We start from the raw sequence: 18,766 nt of genomic DNA, 5'->3' as shown, positions 1-18,766 counted from the left end.
TCTCCGAGTGTTGCATTCCATGAAGACTATGATACCTTAGCCAAGTATCTGGTGGTGCACAACATAGTAACCACCTTTACCTGTGGAGATTCATTTAAAGGGGCATGCTAAACTTCTCAGAAATTATTTATTACTCCCGCTCGGGAGTGATGCATTCGATCGTGTCCGTGTGTGTGTGTGCGTGTGTTCGTGTGTTTGTGAACAAGATATCTGGAAAAGCTCTAAACGGATTTGGATGAAAGTTGGTGGGATGATTGCACTTGGGATAAGGAAGAATTGATTAGTTTTTGGTGAAGCTCAGGATATTATTCTGGATCCAGGAATTTTTTTGGGGAATTTTTTACCATTGGAAGATAGGGCTCATTTTTTTTTAAACATTATCTTCTATATATTCTATATTTAACATTGTGATATGAAAATAGTTTTCATATTTGTTGTAAATGTAGTTTAAACTCGTGGTTATGCGAGTTATGGAGCGGTGTATTTTGTTAGCAGCGTCGTCTTCAAGGTTCTTTTTTTTTTCTAATAAAGTCATATTCTGTCATTTTAAAATCACCAAAGTGTGTATTCGGTTTCCCCGTTTCATAAAATGTATCGTTTGATACGTATAATGCTTTAAAGCTGTTTTTATTTATTTATTTATTTATTTTACCTCAGAAGAGATATCAACATTTACCTCAGGGAATGTCAATCGCGGTGTCAGTATTTGATGAACTTATAAAGACTTAGGTGAGTTATAAGTGTGACAAGCACGTGCACGGGATTCTTCCCAGAAGAATGAGAGGTCGCATTAGATTGTACGACTTAAATGAGCGAGTTTTGTTTTGACGTTTGGGCCAGTTTTTCATGTTGTATCCCTAAGGAATGAAACGAACGTTTTCCTGGCTTACAATTTTATTTGAAGTCACACAGGCCTCAAAATACACTCACTTATATAGAATTGAACGCTGAATCCGAAAATGTAAGTGAAATTGCCTTGTTTTTTAAAAACATTATCTTCTATATATATTCTAAATATATATCTGTGCAGTGTCTGTCTTGTGTTGTCTTGTCTTGTGTTGTCACTGAACTACTCCCTCAAACTTTTGTGAAATCGTACTATTCCAACCTGACCCACGGTGGGAGTATGCGCTCTACTGAGTGGCGTTCTAGTTTAATGTGTGTTTATATTTTATTAACAACTTGAAGAAGCCATTGTGGTGTTGACTGATCGAAGCACAATCAACAACCTTCGATGTGACACTGCAAGAGATGTACCATGGGAATTGTAAGTGCAAATGTTGTCCGGAGTGAATCGGGATGATGTTGAGCTGGTGCTGTTTTATCCTTTGTGACAAAGGGCTGCTGATGATTTGGGCCTTGCTTTCAATGGAGTTATTGTGTACAGCAATTTTGGCAGGGCTATAGCAAAGCCCACCAGCTGTTTGAAATTGTGCACCCTTTGGGGGAAGGGGTTGGTGTGGGGGAGCACAATCAAGATGGATAAACGCGTGGGGTTGTGGTGCAACGGTGATGGGATGTGAGCAAAGCGGAGAAGGAAATCTGCAGCCCGGAAACTGAGGTTATCCTCTCAAGCCGCCATAAGGCAATAGTCCCGAGGAAGTGACCCTGATATCACGACAGCAAGCAGGAAACATGGACGCATGAACCAGCTGTAGGTTCCTGCCCTGCACATGCATCAAGAACAAAAGCTCCACTGCTCTTCCTGCCTCCCAGATTTTCAACTTGCACCGATCCAACGTCATATTGTTCATACCCCAATGTCTGGGCCCATGCATGCTCACACCCATTTTTATTTATTTATTTAACTGACATGTTACATTCTGCCTGCAGCAAAAAACATTCAACCTGTCACTAGGGAATTTTTTTTTCTAAATCGGAATGGCACCTGCTTCCGCCCACCTCCACAGGTCTCGCTCGCCCCGCCCAGCTTCTAGGAGCAGTTATTCTTTGACGTCTAGGATTTCACACAGTCGCACACGGGTAAATGCTGCTTTTAAGGCCTTTTCAGACTTTTCTGTGAATCTCCACCTGGTGTTTTGACTGAAATATCTGTGTGAATGAAGTGCCAAAGTTACTGTTGATATACCTTGAATGCACCTGAAGCAAAGGTAAGATGATATCTCCTGCCTTGGTGAAGGTGAATTTCTCGTGACTATTTCCTGTATCATGTATTCATACTTTTTCAAGAAGCCGAGGGAAGATGAATAAACTTGCGTTTTATCCATAGATTATGAGGTTGGATTTTCTTTTCAAAACATTAGTTGTATGATAGTTGTTAGACAGTATGTCAAGTTTTTTGTGAAATATTGGACAGTATGTCACACTCACACTGTAAATATGTCACACTGTGAATAGACAGTATGTCACACTCCTCCACACACACACACAGACACACACACACACACATACACACACACGAGGGAGTGGGTCACACACACACACACACACACACACACACACACACACACACACACACACACACACACACACACATAAAAGGTACCCGAGTCTGTCTACGTATACCCGAACGCAACCTGTCTGGTGAAAAAGGTCGAAGCTGTTCTACAAATTGTTGGGCCTTACTATGCATCACCCCATTACTCCCTACTTGCCATAATCCGGGCATTTTGCACGAAGACTCATAGCCCTATTTGGCTATAATTATATGATTATGATCACATGATGGAGAAACAGGTATATGTGCATGTTTCTCGAGAACACTGAAAATAGGTGTCATTGATGAATATGAAAAGGCCATTATTAAGATCACTAGTGGGGTCACCTGTGGGAATCCCACGGTCATGGACATCTTCATTTAGATGTTGCACATTCAGTTTTACAAACTGGTTGCTGGCAATTTATCAGATCCACAAATGATGTAATCTACACATTGTATTTGCTTCTGTCTATAAAGTGACATGTTTGCACATGGGAAATACAGTTTGAAATGTGTAATTACATCTCATGTAAAATGTGACTTTAAGAGCTCAAATCCTCTCCCTCTCCCCCCCACCCCTATCTCCCCCCACCCCCACATCCCGCACACTGCACCAACGAGTGGATTACACACACACACACACACACACACACACACACACACACACACACACACACACACACACACACACAGTCACATGAAAAAGTAAGCACACCCCATGTAAAGTTTTGACTTTTTCAACATATTTCAACATACAGCTATTTGATCTTCATTTCAACAATATTGATAGATAAAGGTGATATAATATAACAAATATCATGAAACATTTACATTTTGTAGTCCATTGTATAATTTAAATAAACATAAATGCAAATATCGCATGTGGAAAAAGTAAGTACACCCCGACATTTATCACTACTTCAAATACCTAAAATTAGAATCGTGTGCACCAGCTCAGGTGCAAATGATTAGAACATCGTTAGAGAGGATCTTGGAGGAACCTGTCTTATTTAAACCTCAGACATTTAGTTTGGTTTGCTCTTTGTTGTTGAAGTGTGCGGCGTCACCATGCCTAGATCAAAAGAGCTCTCCGAGGCCTTCAGAAAGAAGGTTATAGATGCCTACGAGTCTGGGGAGGGATTTTAAAAGATCTTCAAACAATTTGAAATCAATCATTTGACTGTCCGGAAGATCATCTACAAGTGGAGAAGATTCCAAACAACTGCCAACTTGTTCAGGCCAGGCCGCCCCAGCAAGTTCAGCCCGAGAGCAGACCGCAAGTTGCTGAAAAAAGTCTAAGAACCCCAGAATGTCATCACGGGACCTACAGGTAGCTCTTGCCACTGTTGATGTCAAAGTGCACGAGTCTACCATTAGAAAGAGGCTGCACAAATTTGATCTACATGGGAGGTGTGCCAGGATGAAACCTTTGCTGTCCTGAAAGAACATCGGGGCAAGACTAAAGTTTGCCAATGAACACCTAGGCAAAGACCAGCACTTCTGGAACAATGTGCTCTGGACAGATGAGTCAAAGGTAGAGCTATTTGGCCACAGTACCAGAAGACATGTTTGGCGAAAACCAAAGACAGCATTTGACCACAAGAACCTGATACCAACTGTAAAGCATGGTGGTGGTAATATTATATTTTTGTTGTACACAGAATCGAGGCTCGTGAAAGAGCTAACATTTATCAAACAAACAAGCAAACAAAGTATATAAAAAGGGGAGCGGTAGACAAGATGTGGAGAGAAGGGTAGGAAGAACACAAACACAACATTTGAGAGCAGGGACATCGGGAGATGTGTGGGAGGGAGAGGGCTTGGGGGGAGGCAGGATATGTATAAAACGCAAGGACACCAAGGACTTCCAGGAAAGAAGTTGGTATGTCAAAAAAGTGAGATTTGGCGTGAAATTAGCGGGGGTAGAAAAGATCAAGGTTTTGGTTTGGGGAAGATAAGAGATGGTGGTGAACAGCTGTCTTAAAGACCTGGAGGGAGGAGTGGGATTGAAGAGAGTGAGGGAGTTTGTTCCAGAGGCGGGAGAAAAGAGGAATGAAGGAGTGAAGGTGAGCAGAGAGTCTTGATTTTGGCAGTTTAACCATAAGAGGGTTGCAGGCAGATCTTGTGCAACCTGTAGGAATATTTGGGGAACAGAGCACAGACAGGGCTGGGGGAGGGGCGAGGGCGGAGAGGAGTCCTTAGAAGACGGAAAGACCACCAAACTGCCTGCGGTGAGTAAGTGAAAGGCCCTCGGAGATAGCGTCATCGCGAGAGATTCCAGTGATTCTGAATGCTTTGGTTTCAACAGCGTGAAGACGAGCTAGGTGTGACACAGGAGCACAAGCCCAGAGGGGAGAGCAGTATTCCATTGAGCTGCGGATGAAAGCCTTGTATGTGGTGAGGAGCTCAGGTGTGCCATGGAAGGACTTCGCACGACGGAGGATGCCCAGTCGGCGACTGGCTTTGGAGGCCAGCTTGGAAATGTGGTTTTCCCAGGAAAGATCATGGCAGATAGTGAGACCCAAAAGCTTGAGTGACAGAACTCCTTGGAGAGGATTATTAAGAAAGTGGATGGGGGGGTTGTCCAGTCGGTCTTTTCGGGGAGACATCGTAAGAGTGTGAAATTTGTCAGGATTGAAAGACATGTTCCACTTGTTTTGTCCAGTCCGTGATTTTGTCCAGGTCTGCAGAGAGTGAGGAGGCTGCAGACTGCCGATATGAGGGATGGGGAATGGAGCGGCAGAGAGTGGAGTCATCAGCAAAGAGATAGAGAGGATTTTCAAGAGAATCAGAGAGATCATTGATGAAGACCAGAAAAAGCACAGGGCCCAGAACACTGCCTTGGGGAACTCCAGCCTGAACAGGAAGAGGAGATGAGAGAAACCCATTCAGGGCCACACGTTGACTACGACTAGAGAGGAAGTCTGCCAGCCATGCGTGGAGATTTCCATGGATACCAAAGGAGGAGAGTTTGGTGAGCAGAGCGGTGTGCCAGACCGTATCGAAGGCACGTGATATGTCGAGGGAGACAGCTCTAATTTCCTGTTTGGCATTGAGGACCTCCATCCATTGTTGAGACAGCAGAAGCAGCATGTCCAGAGTAGAGTGATCAGGTCTGAACCCAAATTGATGATCAGAGATCAAGCCATTGGAGAAGAGGAAAGATTTAATATCCGAAGCAATGATGGATTCCATGACTTTGCTGATAATTGGGAGAAGGCTGATTGGTCTGTAGTTGCTAGGATCTGTTTTTGCACCTTTTTGTGTAAAGCGGTGATGTTGGCTGATTTCCAAGCAGATGGCAGTTGACCTTGAGCAAATGAGAGGGTGAAGAGAACAGAGAGAGGGAGTGAAAGAGCGGAAGAACAGGATTTTAGGACCTGTGGGCTGATGCCGTCAGGTCCAGTTGCAGAATCAGAGTCGAGGGTTGAGAGAAACTTTTCCACCTTGTCAGGAGGAAAGGACACGGAGTCCAGGAGCAGCTGGGTACGACTGGGTACGGTGGGTACAGAGAGAGATGGGTTTGGGACACAAGATTTAGAGGCAAACACAGAGTTGAGGTATTCAGCTTTTTCACGTGCGGAGTCAGCTGTGTAGCCGTTTGAGGTAAGGGAGGGGATGGAGGGGGAACAAACACCAGAAACAGATTTGACCAGACCCCACCAAGATTTGGAAGCGGAAGACAGATAAGAGAGTTCGGCCTTGAGAATGGAGAGATATTGTTTCCTGGCTCTCCTGAGGGTGGACACACACTTGCTTCAGGCTTTGTGAAAGGAAATGAGATTTCCTTCCGTTGGATTTGCTTTCCAGGAGATGAAGGCAAGTTGTTTCTGTGCAACAGCCTCACCACAAGTTTCCGTGTACCATGGACGCCAGGAAGGGTATGACAACTGAAGACGAGATGGGATAAATCTGTGCATGAGAGAGAGCAATTTACTTTGGAAGAATTCCCAGGATGAGTTGATATCAGAGGTGGTAGAGATGGTAGACCACTCCAGATGATTGATGGCTGCTTGAAGACCAATGGTTTGGTCCATTGGCTGGTTTGGCTGGTTTGAAGATGGCTGGTTTGGGGCAGCTTTGCTGCATCAGGGCCTGGGCAGCTCACCATCATAGAATCCACTCTGAATTCTTCATTGTACCAGAGCGTGCTTGAGGATAATGTGAGGCCATCTGTCGGAAAGTTGAAGTTCAACCGAAGCTGGACCTTGCAACATGACAATGACCCTAAACATACCAGTAAATCCACCAAGGAATGGCTGAAAAGAAAGAAATGGAGGGTTCTGGAATGGCCAAGTCAAAGCCCGGATCTAAATCCCATCGAGATGTTGTGGGGGGATTTGAAACGAGCTGTGCATGCAAGAAACCCCCCAAACATCGCACAGCTGAAAGAATTCTGCATGGAGGAGTGGGCAAAAAATTCTCCCAGTCGATGTCAGAGACTGGTAGACAGTTATAAGAAACGCCTACTTGAGGTTATTTCTGCCAAAGGGGGCAATACCACCTATTAGAGCCAAGGGTGTACTTACTTTTTCCACATGCGAAATTTACATTTATGTTTATTTAAATTATACAATGGACTACAAAATGTAAATGTTTCATGATATTTGTTTTATTATATCACCTTTATCTGTCAATATTGTTGAAATGAAGATCAAATAGCTGTATGTTGAAATTTGTTGAAAAAGTCAAAACTTTACATGCGGTGTCCTTACTTTTTCACGTGACTGTATATATACACACATACATATACACACACATGCATATACATACACACATACACACACACACACACACACACACACACACATACACACACATACACACACACACACACACACACACACACACCTTGTTTTTTATTTTTGTTTCTCACAATTCTTTCTCTTATTATTTTCAATTCTTATGTCCAATGATGCTCCGATTCTTATGTCGAATTTCACACATACATACACACACACATACACACACGGGGAATTACAAACGCGAGTGGCGACACGTAAACGATGCTCCACCCCTCTCCCCAAGTTCAGAGTACCTAATTGCAGCTTTTTATTGTGACTACGTCGAAAGAATGAAACATTCCGACGATATAAAGAATGCAGCTCAAATGGAAAAGTCCCTTGGAAAAAAGTATTTTGGGCGGTGTATAAGACCATTACATTGCACCTTTCTGTCCCACGAAAACCAAAGTTACTCTTTTGCTTACAGCATACAAAATGACATTTTTAAAATTAAAGACATGAAGTTCTTTAAATTGTACGTGCACATAGCTTATAAAATAAGTAAGAAAAAATATCTCTTCGCAATCTCCCGTCTGTGTTTATATATTTATTTTACACATGTGAATTACATTGAAGGAATGAATGAAGTGTTCAAACAGGATTACCTTTAGAGGAATGAAATTAGAATGAAGAAATATCTGTCGGCAATTTCGAACGAAGCTCTGCCCCTCTCCCCACATTGTTGACTTTTTTGTGACGACTGTCATCAAGCGGAAAAGAAAAAGCAAATATTTAATATATCTCGGCATTTTCCCATCTGAGTTATGATACACCATAGTCTGAGTTATGGGCGGTGTATGATACATCGTGAGGCGATTTTTTAATATATCTCGGCAATTTCCCATGTGTGCATGAATTTTCTCAATTATTGCTGAAACCGAGTCAAAAACCATCGATAAAAATGAAATCAGATGGTGAGTTAGAGTGGAGATAAAGGCGTGAGAGAGTTGTAAAGATAAAGATAAAGCATTAGCATTGTAAAGATAAAGGCGTATATGGCCTTCTATGTTATAGGCCTTTGAAAATGCATTTTGTTCTATAAACGGTAACTTTCATTAAATTGTGTTCCCGTTTTTTTTTTTCAACTGAGTCTAAAACCGTGTTAGCGACTGTGAAAAATGAAATGAGATATCGAATTAGAGTTGAAATAAACTGAGAGAGAGCAAGACACCACGGGCCTAACAAAAGAGGCCTCAAAGCTATGCGAGTTAACAAAATGGTGGATATTTGTTTTTGAAGCCTCTTCCAGAATGGGTGGAGCTACTCCGTCAACTGAGGAGGCCACACCCCTGGACAGCCTCACAGACAGACTCACAGACTCACAGACAGACTCACATACAGACTCACAGACAAAATCACCTACGGAGAATATAATATAGATCACCGTGTATTTTTTACATATTATAGTATAGATAACCATGTACTTTTGGCGTATTATAGTATAGATAACCATGTACTTTTTGCGTATTATCTTACTATAAGTCACTAAATGTCCGTCTGTCTGTTTGAAGTTACTGCAAAAACGGCTGAACCCATCGCAACAATATTTTGGGTGGGTATTCCTGGGATCCCTTGGAGTAAAATAGGCTATATTGTTGTTCCAATTTTTTTCCAATTTTCCAGTTTTTCCAAACACGATGGAATAATGTTTACCGATATGAACAGTGATGTGGCTTTTATTGAAATTCCACAAATACTGTTTAGATTTTGATGAGAATTATGAACCTGCCGCAAATGCGGAAGTGGACAGATTATGGCTGCGCAGGTTTGATAATATCCCAATACAACCGTCATTCAATCGTAATGTTAAATCGTTAAACGTTAATCATGTTAATCGTTTTGTTAAAGTATCAATGAATGACTGGAATTGAGTGAATACAATTACGATTTTCAATTCGTAATTGTATTCACCCACCCACCCGTACGGAACTTCATATCAGGATTTAAATATTTGTTTATGTCACGAATGTTGTTAAAAGTTTATTATATTAATGTATATTTGTGATTGGAGTTATGCTGTTTGGAATGAAAAAAAGAAATATCGAGTTCAAGTGAATGACGACATGCCGTGACGGTTTCTACTTTCTGAACGTGAATTCGCGGCTCGCCGTTTGCAGATTCGCCAATGACTGGGTATGGAACAAACGTACCCGTTTGTTTGCGAATAGGTACGTTTTTCATGGAAGTCCTTCACGAACTTGCTGTGCATGTCTGACGTGCGACTGAAGGTGCTGCAGGAATGTGGAATTTATTTGTTTCATGCTTCAGCATTCGCCGTTTCTGCATTGTCTGTTTGCTTCTGGCCTCTCACCCATGCGTAGCACGGATACCTCACTAGTAGTATGGAAGAGAAGATAGAATTTTATGTAAATTGCGATTTACTGTATGTAAATGTTTATTTATCACCGGCATACAGTGTATTTTATCACCTCACGATAAATATTGTGAAAATGTTATCAATTTTAAGGATTCTAGGCTAGCCGTTGGAATGCAGCAATGGCATGGACTTGAGATTCACCATTGCCGGGCTACTGTACATTCCAACGCCTAGAACCCTTTAAAATGGATAACGTATGTTCACAATATTTATCGTGATGTGACAAAATGCACTCTATTTGGGCCGCAACACTCAAATTGCAAAGCAGGCACTGGACCGTCCACTCGGCCTTTTAGTGTACTGTGTTTTCAGTGGAAACATGATGTGTAGGTTTAGAATACAAACTGACCCATGGTAATCTTTTTCACTAATTTATGGTATCGCGAAATACAAATACGTTTTTGTTTTTGGATACAAATTGTTGATTTTGCAGTCGGTCAGTCTTGTTTGACGATTGTTTGGTGTTAAAAATGCAGGTTGCCCCTCAAGGTAGGCAACAATCTCATCTCGTATGACTGGTTAGAAAATGTTAACCACAAATTTGCTTTTCTTAAATAGCAGCATAATGGTTGTTCATAAGCAAACCGACATTGCATTGAATGGTAATTCGAGGTAACTTTTATGATCTGTTTGAAAGATGTTTTTAATACATCAAAATCGAGGTTCCACATGACCTGTAATTTGTTTGGATTTTTGAGGCTTCTGTCTATAAAGTGATTAGGTTAACGTCTTGCAATCAGGTATGGCAAGCAGGTGTCCTGTTTCACAAGGCTACTGTACAAGTAGGGTTCAAGTTCGGATGCCCCGAGGCCTGGAAAGTCTGCCTAACCCAGATGTTGACCCTCCCAGCATGTCTCCCTGTTGCCCTGTTCTGCCAAACATTTGATTGCAGTGGTTAAGGATGTTTTGGGATCTGGTACTTAGCTGGAAGGCATTCCCTTAACTGTGGCATTTTAAGAGGTACTCTGTCTTTTTCACTTGGATGTAGTTGATTTTGCTTGGTTTATGGACTGTACCATCTACTTCTTTGAAACCTTTTCATTGCTGTTGCCATCACCTCCTGCATACTTCCTCCCTCAATGGCTGTGGTTGCCATGATCATTTGGATTGCAGATGGACAATGATCAAGATGCTGCTTGAGTACATGTTTTGTGACTGCATTTCTGAATGAGGCAACACCTTTGCTTGGCTACCAGGCAGGAACTCTCTCTACATGGCTACCAGGCAGGATCTCTCTAAAAGACTACCAGGCAGGATCTCTCTAAAAGACTACCAGGCAGGATCTCTCTAAAAGACTACCAGGCAGGATCTCTCTAAAAGACTACCAGGCAGGAACTCTCTAAAAGACTACGAGGCAGGATCTCTCTAAAAGACTACCAGGCAGGATCTCTCTAAAAGACTACCAGGCAGGATCTCTCTAAAAGACTACCAGGCAGGATCTCTCTAAAAGACTACCAGGCAGGATCTCTCTAAAAGACTACCAGGCAGGATCTCTCTAAAAGACTACCAGGCAGGAACTCTCTAAAAGACTACGAGGCAGGATCTCTCTAAAAGACTACCAGGCAGGATCTCTCTAAAAGACTACCAGGCAGGATCTCTCTAAAAGACTACCAGGCAGGATCTCTCTAAAAGACTACCAGGCAGGATCTCTCTAAAAGACTACCAGGCAGGATCTCTCTAAAAGACTACCAGGCAGGATCTCTCTAAAAGACTACCAGGCAGGATCTCTCTAAAAGACTACCAGGCAGGATCTCTCTAAAAGACTACCAGGCAGGATCTCTCTAAAAGACTACCAGGCAGGAACTCTCTAAAAGACTACCAGGCAGGATCTCTCTAAAAGACTACCAGGCAGGATCTCTCTAAAAGACTACCAGGCAGGATCTCTCTAAAAGACTACCAGGCAGGATCTCTCTAAAAGACTACCAGGCAGGATCTCTCTAAAAGACTACCAGGCAGGATCTCTCTAAAAGACTACCAGGCAGGATCTCTCTACATGCCTACCAGGCAGGATCTCTCTAAAAGACTACCAGGCAGGAACTCTCTAAAAGACTACCAGGCAGGATCTCTCTAAAAGACTACCAGGCAGGATCTCTCTAAAAGACTACCAGGCAGGATCTCTCTAAAAGACTACCAGGCAGGATCTCTCTAAAAGACTACCAGGCAGGATCTCTCTAAAAGACTACCAGGCAGGATCTCTCTAAAAGACTACCAGGCAGGATCTCTCTACATGCCTACCAGGCAGGATCTCTCTAAAAGACTACCAGGCAGGATCTCTCTAAAAGACTACCAGGCAGGATCTCTCTAAAAGACTACCAGGCAGGAACTCTCTAAAAGACTACCAGGCAGGATCTCTCTAAAAGACTACCAGGCAGGATCTCTCTAAAAGACTACCAGGCAGGATCTCTCTAAAAGACTACCAGGCAGGATCTCTCTAAAAGACTACCAGGCAGGATCTCTCTAAAAGACTACCAGGCAGGATCTCTCTAAAAGACTACCAGGCAGGATCTCTCTAAAAGACTACCAGGCAGGATCTCTCTAAAAGACTACCAGGCAGGATCTCTCTAAAAGACTACCAGGCAGGAACTCTCTAAAAGACTACCAGGCAGGATCTCTCTAAAAGACTACCAGGCAGGATCTCTCTAAAAGACTACCAGGCAGGATCTCTCTAAAAGACTACCAGGCAGGAACTCTCTAAAAGACTACCAGGCAGGATCTCTCTAAAAGACTACCAGGCAGGATCTCTCTAAAAGACTACCAGGCAGGATCTCTCTAAAAGACTACCAGGCAGGATCTCTCTAAAAGACTACGAGGCAGGATCTCTCTAAAAGACTACGAGGCAAAATCTCTTGCAAGACTCTTTAGACCCATTTTACCAAGTCCTTTTTCAACTTCTTTGATCGCCACAACTTTTTAAAGAGCCAATCTTTCGTAAGCTTTATCTTGTGAACATTAAACAAATGTATAATTTCTTTGATCCTTTTCGGCCTCTCGTTTGCATCATCCTCAAGTAAAACAGAGATTTTGAGTTGTATTTTTGGTTTTACTTAATTCACAAGATTGTCATGTCTGCACACGTGTGTAAATGCCATTCCAGCAATGAAATGCACTCCAAAGAGCCTTGTGGAAATCGAGGGGGGTTTGGGGTTGTGCATGCCCTCCTCAAACTCACGAGCAACCCACAGCAACTACAAGCTAGTTTATGAGCCAGAAAGGAGAAAGTTAGCGAGCAACCGTGCAGCCCTTTTGGCATCTACCTCCTTGGCACAATTCTCCAGAGTGCCATCGGTGACCTCTAACGACCAGCAAGGGGTCCGAGAGTCCCTTGGGGAAAGCCATATGCTTGGGTGTGTCCAAAATGCCTAACGATGCCATTGCGAAAAGACAATAATGGGACACAGACCCCTCTGGCTAACACGACCGAGCAGCCAGAATGTGTGCCGAAATCATTAACGACTGCACTTTATTCAGTGTGGAAGAAAATGTATCTGAGACCTCATTATGAGACCAGGCTCTACAGAAAAACGTGAAGCTGAAAGGTGCCGTCCGCTCAAAGAAGAACACGTAAGGCTCCAGACAAACAGAAGAGGAGTAAAACAAATCGCTTGTTCTTGTCGCCTAACCAACTCGTTCATCATGTTTAGTCATAACTCTTCCAGAACTTTTTAAAATATCATGTTATTATCGCTTTTCGCCCGATCTCTCGATGGTGAAGAATCACTTAAAAATTAAATAATTCTCGTATCCAAATCCATATTCAGATATTAAACAAAATCGAATCGATTAGTCCTTGTCACACACATAACCGGTCCACCAAGGTTTGTCCGAATTCGTCCACAGCTTTTTGCGATATCCTGCTGTGTATCGTTTTGGCCCTATCTCCCAAAAATGAAGAATCACTTTTAAAATTCTAGTAGCTGAATCCGGATCCGGATCTTCACCAAAATCTAATCATTTCGTCCTTGTCAAATACATTACCTCCCTACCAAAGTTCCTCCGGATCCGTCCACAACTTTTTGAGATATCTTGTTCACAGACAGACAGACAAAAACAGACAGACAGTGGTGAAAACATAACCTCCATCCGCCTCCGGTGGCAGAGGTAATAACGAAAGAAAACTAATGGAAGAGTAAGTTGAAGAAGCAATAAGAGTGATTGGTCACAAAGATGTGATTTTTTTTTCCGGCATTTAAATGAAAGATTGGCAATTTCAAGATGGTTAACCATAATTGTTCTGTTCCTGAATACAAATTGGACTCACAGAAATATAGGAATACAATAAATATCTGTGGGAGGAGTCGAGTTAGAGTTAATACAAGGAAGCGGCGACAGTGGATATAATATACACGCACACACACACATGAATGGACGCTTCTCCTTTTACCAATAGATGCAAAATATACAATATATTTTGCCCGGCGATACCGCTGTGCAATAGATAGAGACCGTATTGGGTGAGAGAGGTGTACAATAATTGATTGATTAATTGCATAATTAAAATCAATAAATAGTAATCGTAAAATAATTTATTAATCAATTGGCTAATAGCATACCTCAACCACAAGTGTTTCATCCGAAGCTGTAACTTTTTGCAAATTAATGAAATAAGTCATTAATTTAATTGCTTATTTGACAAATAAATAAATAATTGATTAATCAATAAATCAAAAATATCCTTTATAGCCACATCACTTGGTCTCTGTTGTGTCCAAATATCAGCTTCCTAACTCAAAAGGTGCCCGAGATATTGCCCAGATGAGAAAGAAAAAAATAAGTACTTAATAAATCGATAATAATTAAGTAACTAATCAATTAATTGATTAATCAAAAAACAAAAAATATATTGTTTTTGCCAAAGCACTTGTTTACTATTGTGCCGAAATTTCAGCTTCCGAGCTCAAAGGATGGCTGAGATATCGCCCGGACAACCAAACAAGAAAGAATGAAACCGGAGTGAAAACTGAGTACTCCCTTTCAGCGCACGTCATCGCCGGCCCCCTTCAGTGCTCGGCGATGACCTCATGCAGAGCATAGAGATGGAATAGGTAAGGAGCGGTGTACAGCAGCAAATGACGATGCTTCCTGGAAGCAGAAAAAAATGAGGCAGGAGAAGCTGCTCTGGAACAATTGACCACCTCTTGCTCAACAACTGGTTATCGCCAAACTGCAGGAAAACTGAAAAGAATATCAAAAACAAGCTGGACACATTGGGAATAGACAAAAAAAGAGTAGTGACTTAGAAGAGGTCAGCTTCACTGGGATGGAGAACAAATGATAATTACGATATTGAGAATCAAGGACACTCTAGCAATGGAAATATGAAGCACCAATCACCTTCTCTTGGGATGCAAAAAACTAATGTCAGAACAGCTGTACACACAAAGGCACAACAACATACACATAATAATCCACTGGCACATTAGCAAACATCCCAAAAAATTCATGGAAGCACGAACCAATGGCAATCAGTAAAACCGAGAACATAGTGCTCATGTATGATTGGATTGTCCCATAAAGTGTGAACATAGTAAACAAGTAATATTACCGCAGATAGTGCTCATCTACAAAAAGTGAAGGACAGCATTCTTCATCATGGTGTCAGTACCTAGTGAATTTGGCCTAAATAGGAGGAAATTAGAAAAAATTGCCAAGTACCAGGATCTAAACAATGAAGTGAAGATAACCCGGAAGCTGAGGAATGCTGATATCATGCTGGCAATATTTGGGGTGACGGAAATAATAAAGCAGGACCTCATTGAGATTTTGAAAACTATACTGGGAAATATAACAACAAAGGAACTATAAGTGGAGGCTATTCGGGATTCAGTGTCAATCCTGAAAGGAGCCCTTAGAACAGAGATACGAGAACAATAAAGCATCAAAAGTTGGACCTCCAAACATTATCCGACCAACATGAAGATGGATCGTTTATGCTTCAGTCACATTTGGCTCGGCGGCCGTAGGGTCTAAAAAATCTACGGCCACTAGCAATTATAGGGCGGCCGCAGTATTTCCACGGTCACATAATGTAGCAGTCACATATGTTTTTATTTTTCGGGTAGCCGCACGGGTTATTTAGAAATTGTGGAGACCGAAAACGTGGGGGTGCCGTACGGTCTTTGATTTGATGTCGCACGGTGACCTTAGGGCGTCCCTGCGGCGTCCATAGAATTTTCAGGGCAGACGCAAGGTAGCCTCAAGGTGCCCGCAAGGCGACCGCAGGGGGGCCCTAAGGCGAACGTGCGGCCAGACGGACGGTAACGAGTGGGTATATATACCAGTTCTTTTTCATATGTATAACAGCACTTACAGTTGTCATGGCTACGGCTTGTCGAATTGCTACGGCCACCCTAGAAATGAAAAAAGTTATAACTCCGCGCTATAATTCCACGGCGACCCCTACGGCCTGTAAAAGATAGCCATACGCCCTAGGGCCACCCTGAGGCCACCTCAGAAACTCTGCAGCCGCCGCACGTTTCTGTCAATTTAGGGGGGGTACGGCCGCCGTATCCTAGTCGTAGAGCAAATGTGACTGAGGAGTTAGGAAGACCCCGTTTCCGCTTCTGAAACCACTTTCTGCAAGGGACATCGCAACCAATGTGCGAAGCCTAAGAATGCATTCTATGGAGTTTCTTCATCTCTGCAAATGAGGGTGCAGGTGGAAAGGGATGTAGAGGGTCTGACTTTGGAAAAGCTTCGAGATAGACCGCTATTGTGAAATGGAGACGGCTTGTCCCAGCTTGAGCTCGAGCACAATAATTCGAGACTGTATAATGAAAGAGCAGTTTGTCGCATCTGTCTTGGGAGTCTGAGTTGGCAGTGTTTGGAAAAGTGAATGAAGCCATGGCAGTGAAATAACTGGGAGTCGGTTGCTTACCAACGACCAAATTCCCAATGCTTAGTCCTGCTCCATCACCTGAGGCATTCTTTTTCCAGCCTGACAAGGAATGTTAGGAGAGGTCTCCGATTTAATTTAATCTTCACTTTTTTGCCTCTTCATTGTCATTTCTGCAGAGCACGCACCAAGATGACTTCCAAAGCTCCTTTGGATTTCCCCAGGATGTAAGACTTGTTTACACTCAACACTTTACAAGAAAAGGAAACTCCACAATTGACCTGCTCAGGACATTCAGAATAGCAGTGGAGGATCTCTCCAATCTCGATGTGTTGCAAGCGTTTGCTACATTGCAGAAGATTGGGATTTCGTTTCAGTGGCCTATTGCCTTTACTTTTCCAGTGGGAACCAAACATATATGGAATTTAGCTTTTCTGATCCAGATATGAGACTGCGAATCTGCAGTATGTCATGATGCAAAATAGGGTATTGTTTCCTAGTCGTTTTAACACGGGCCCTGAGGCATATGGAGGAGCATTATATTAGGGGCAAAGTGTCACTCCACCCAAAATGGGATAAGGTAAGGACACGAGGACAAGAGAATATGGATGCAGTACAGCACAATGGGAGCGATTGCCAGTGAATGGTGAGGGAAGAGAGAGTCCGCTGGTGTGGTGCATGAGGTCGTGGTGAGCAGCAGTCTTATCTTGCCACCCAGCTAACACAACAACGTTGGGCCAACGTCGGGGCAAATCAGCACTGTCGTTGGGCCAACGTCAAAAACCAACGTTAGGCCAACGTCATTTGGTCCCGGCGGGCCAACAGTGGGGCGACTTGAAAGGAGGCTGTCCCAACTTTGAACCAACGTTAGACAGATGTTGGAATGAAGTGTTGGTCCAACGTTGGAAAATAGACGTCGCGATTTCAATCAATAAACAACATCAGGCCAACTTTGGAAAATGGACGTCGCGATATCAACCAATAAACAACGTCAGACCAACGTTGGGAAATAGACGTCGCGATTGCAACCAATAAAGAACGTCAGACCAACGTTGGGAAATAGACGTCGCGATTGCAACCAATAAACAACGTCAGCCCAAAGTTGGGAAATAGACGTCGTGATTGCAACCAATAAAGAACGTCAGACCAACGTTGGGAAATAGACGTCGCGATTGCAACCAATAAACAACGTCAGCCCAAAGTTGGGAAATAGACGTCGTGATTGCAACCAATAAAGAACGTCAGCCCAAAGTTGGGAAATAGACGTCGTGATTGCAACCAATAAACAACGTCAGCCCAAAGTTGGGAAATAGACGTCGTGATTGCAACCAATAAACAACGTCAGCCCAAAGTTGGGAAATAGACGTCGTGATTGCAACCAATAAACAACGTCAAGCCAACGTTGGGAAATAGACGTCGTGATTGCAACCAATAAAGAACGTCAGACCAAAGTTGGGAAATAGACGTCGCGATTGCAACCAATAAAGAACGTCAGACCAAAGTTGGGAAATAGACGTCGCGATTGCAACCAATAAACAACGTCAGACCAACGTTGGGAAATAGACGTCGCGATTGCAACCAATAAACAACGTCACCCTGACGTCAACAATTTGCTTGCGCCAATTGACCAAATGCCAACGTTGGCCCAACGGTACTACCAGCTTGCTATTTGGAGCTTTTATGGCAAGTAGAGGGAACCCATGGCCAAATCTCCCGTCATTCTTGCAAAATGGCGGTGGGAATTTGCCTTGTCCCTTCCATCGTGGCCAATTAAGAAGCTATTAAGCAATTGCATTCAAGACATCTCTGTCAAAACGATCTATGGCCAGTTAGGTTTAGGCCACCGTCCGGATTCAAAAGGAAACATTTAATAGAAACACTGAACTCGAACTTTCCTTTACTCTTTTTAATGAATTGGAGTTTGCAAAGTGACCGCAAAGTTTGTTGTTTGGCAATTTCTTTATCTTCTTCTTTTCTGCACTCAATGTTCTGTATTGTTAGTTGAAAGCATTAAATGCTGTTGAAATTATTTGTAGATGGTAATAATGTATTCCATTGAAACTGAGCCACAGAACTGCTTTGTTGGTGGAACTCTTGTTTTACCTGAGGGCGTTGCTTGTCTCCACCATGGTGTAACCCGCTGATTACCCTGGAGACCCGGATTGTTGTCGCTGGTATTTTATCCTGCAATGAAGTCTGAACAAATAATGCACCGACTCTTCAGACTGCACATCGGTCCCCTGTTTCAGAAAGTGAGGTCAAAATTGCAATATTGCGTGTGCGACAGTAATTGCAGTGAACAATGAGCGGTGGTGAAATAGCTGGAAGCTCGT

The 18,766-nt window shown here is 42.8% G+C and overlaps 1 protein-coding gene across 1 annotated transcript in view; it reads left to right on the top strand.

Moving 5' to 3' along the window:
* Positions 1–1,934: 1,934 nt before the first annotated feature.
* LOC137437508 (FYVE, RhoGEF and PH domain-containing protein 1) overlaps positions 1,935–18,766 on the top strand; it is a 246,501-nt gene continuing 229,669 nt past the window's right edge. The window contains exon 1 of the mRNA XM_078766002.1: positions 1,935–1,983. The gene's annotated coding sequence lies outside the window, so the exon portion shown is untranslated. The remainder of the gene's footprint in view (positions 1,984–18,766) is intronic.

Source organism: Myxine glutinosa, chromosome 12 (assembly GCF_964187855.1).
Source record: "Myxine glutinosa chromosome 12, kmMyxGlut1.1, whole genome shotgun sequence".
In the NCBI taxonomy this organism is placed as follows: domain Eukaryota; kingdom Metazoa; phylum Chordata; class Myxini; order Myxiniformes; family Myxinidae; genus Myxine; species Myxine glutinosa.
This window is presented reverse-complemented; position numbering and strand designations above follow the sequence as displayed.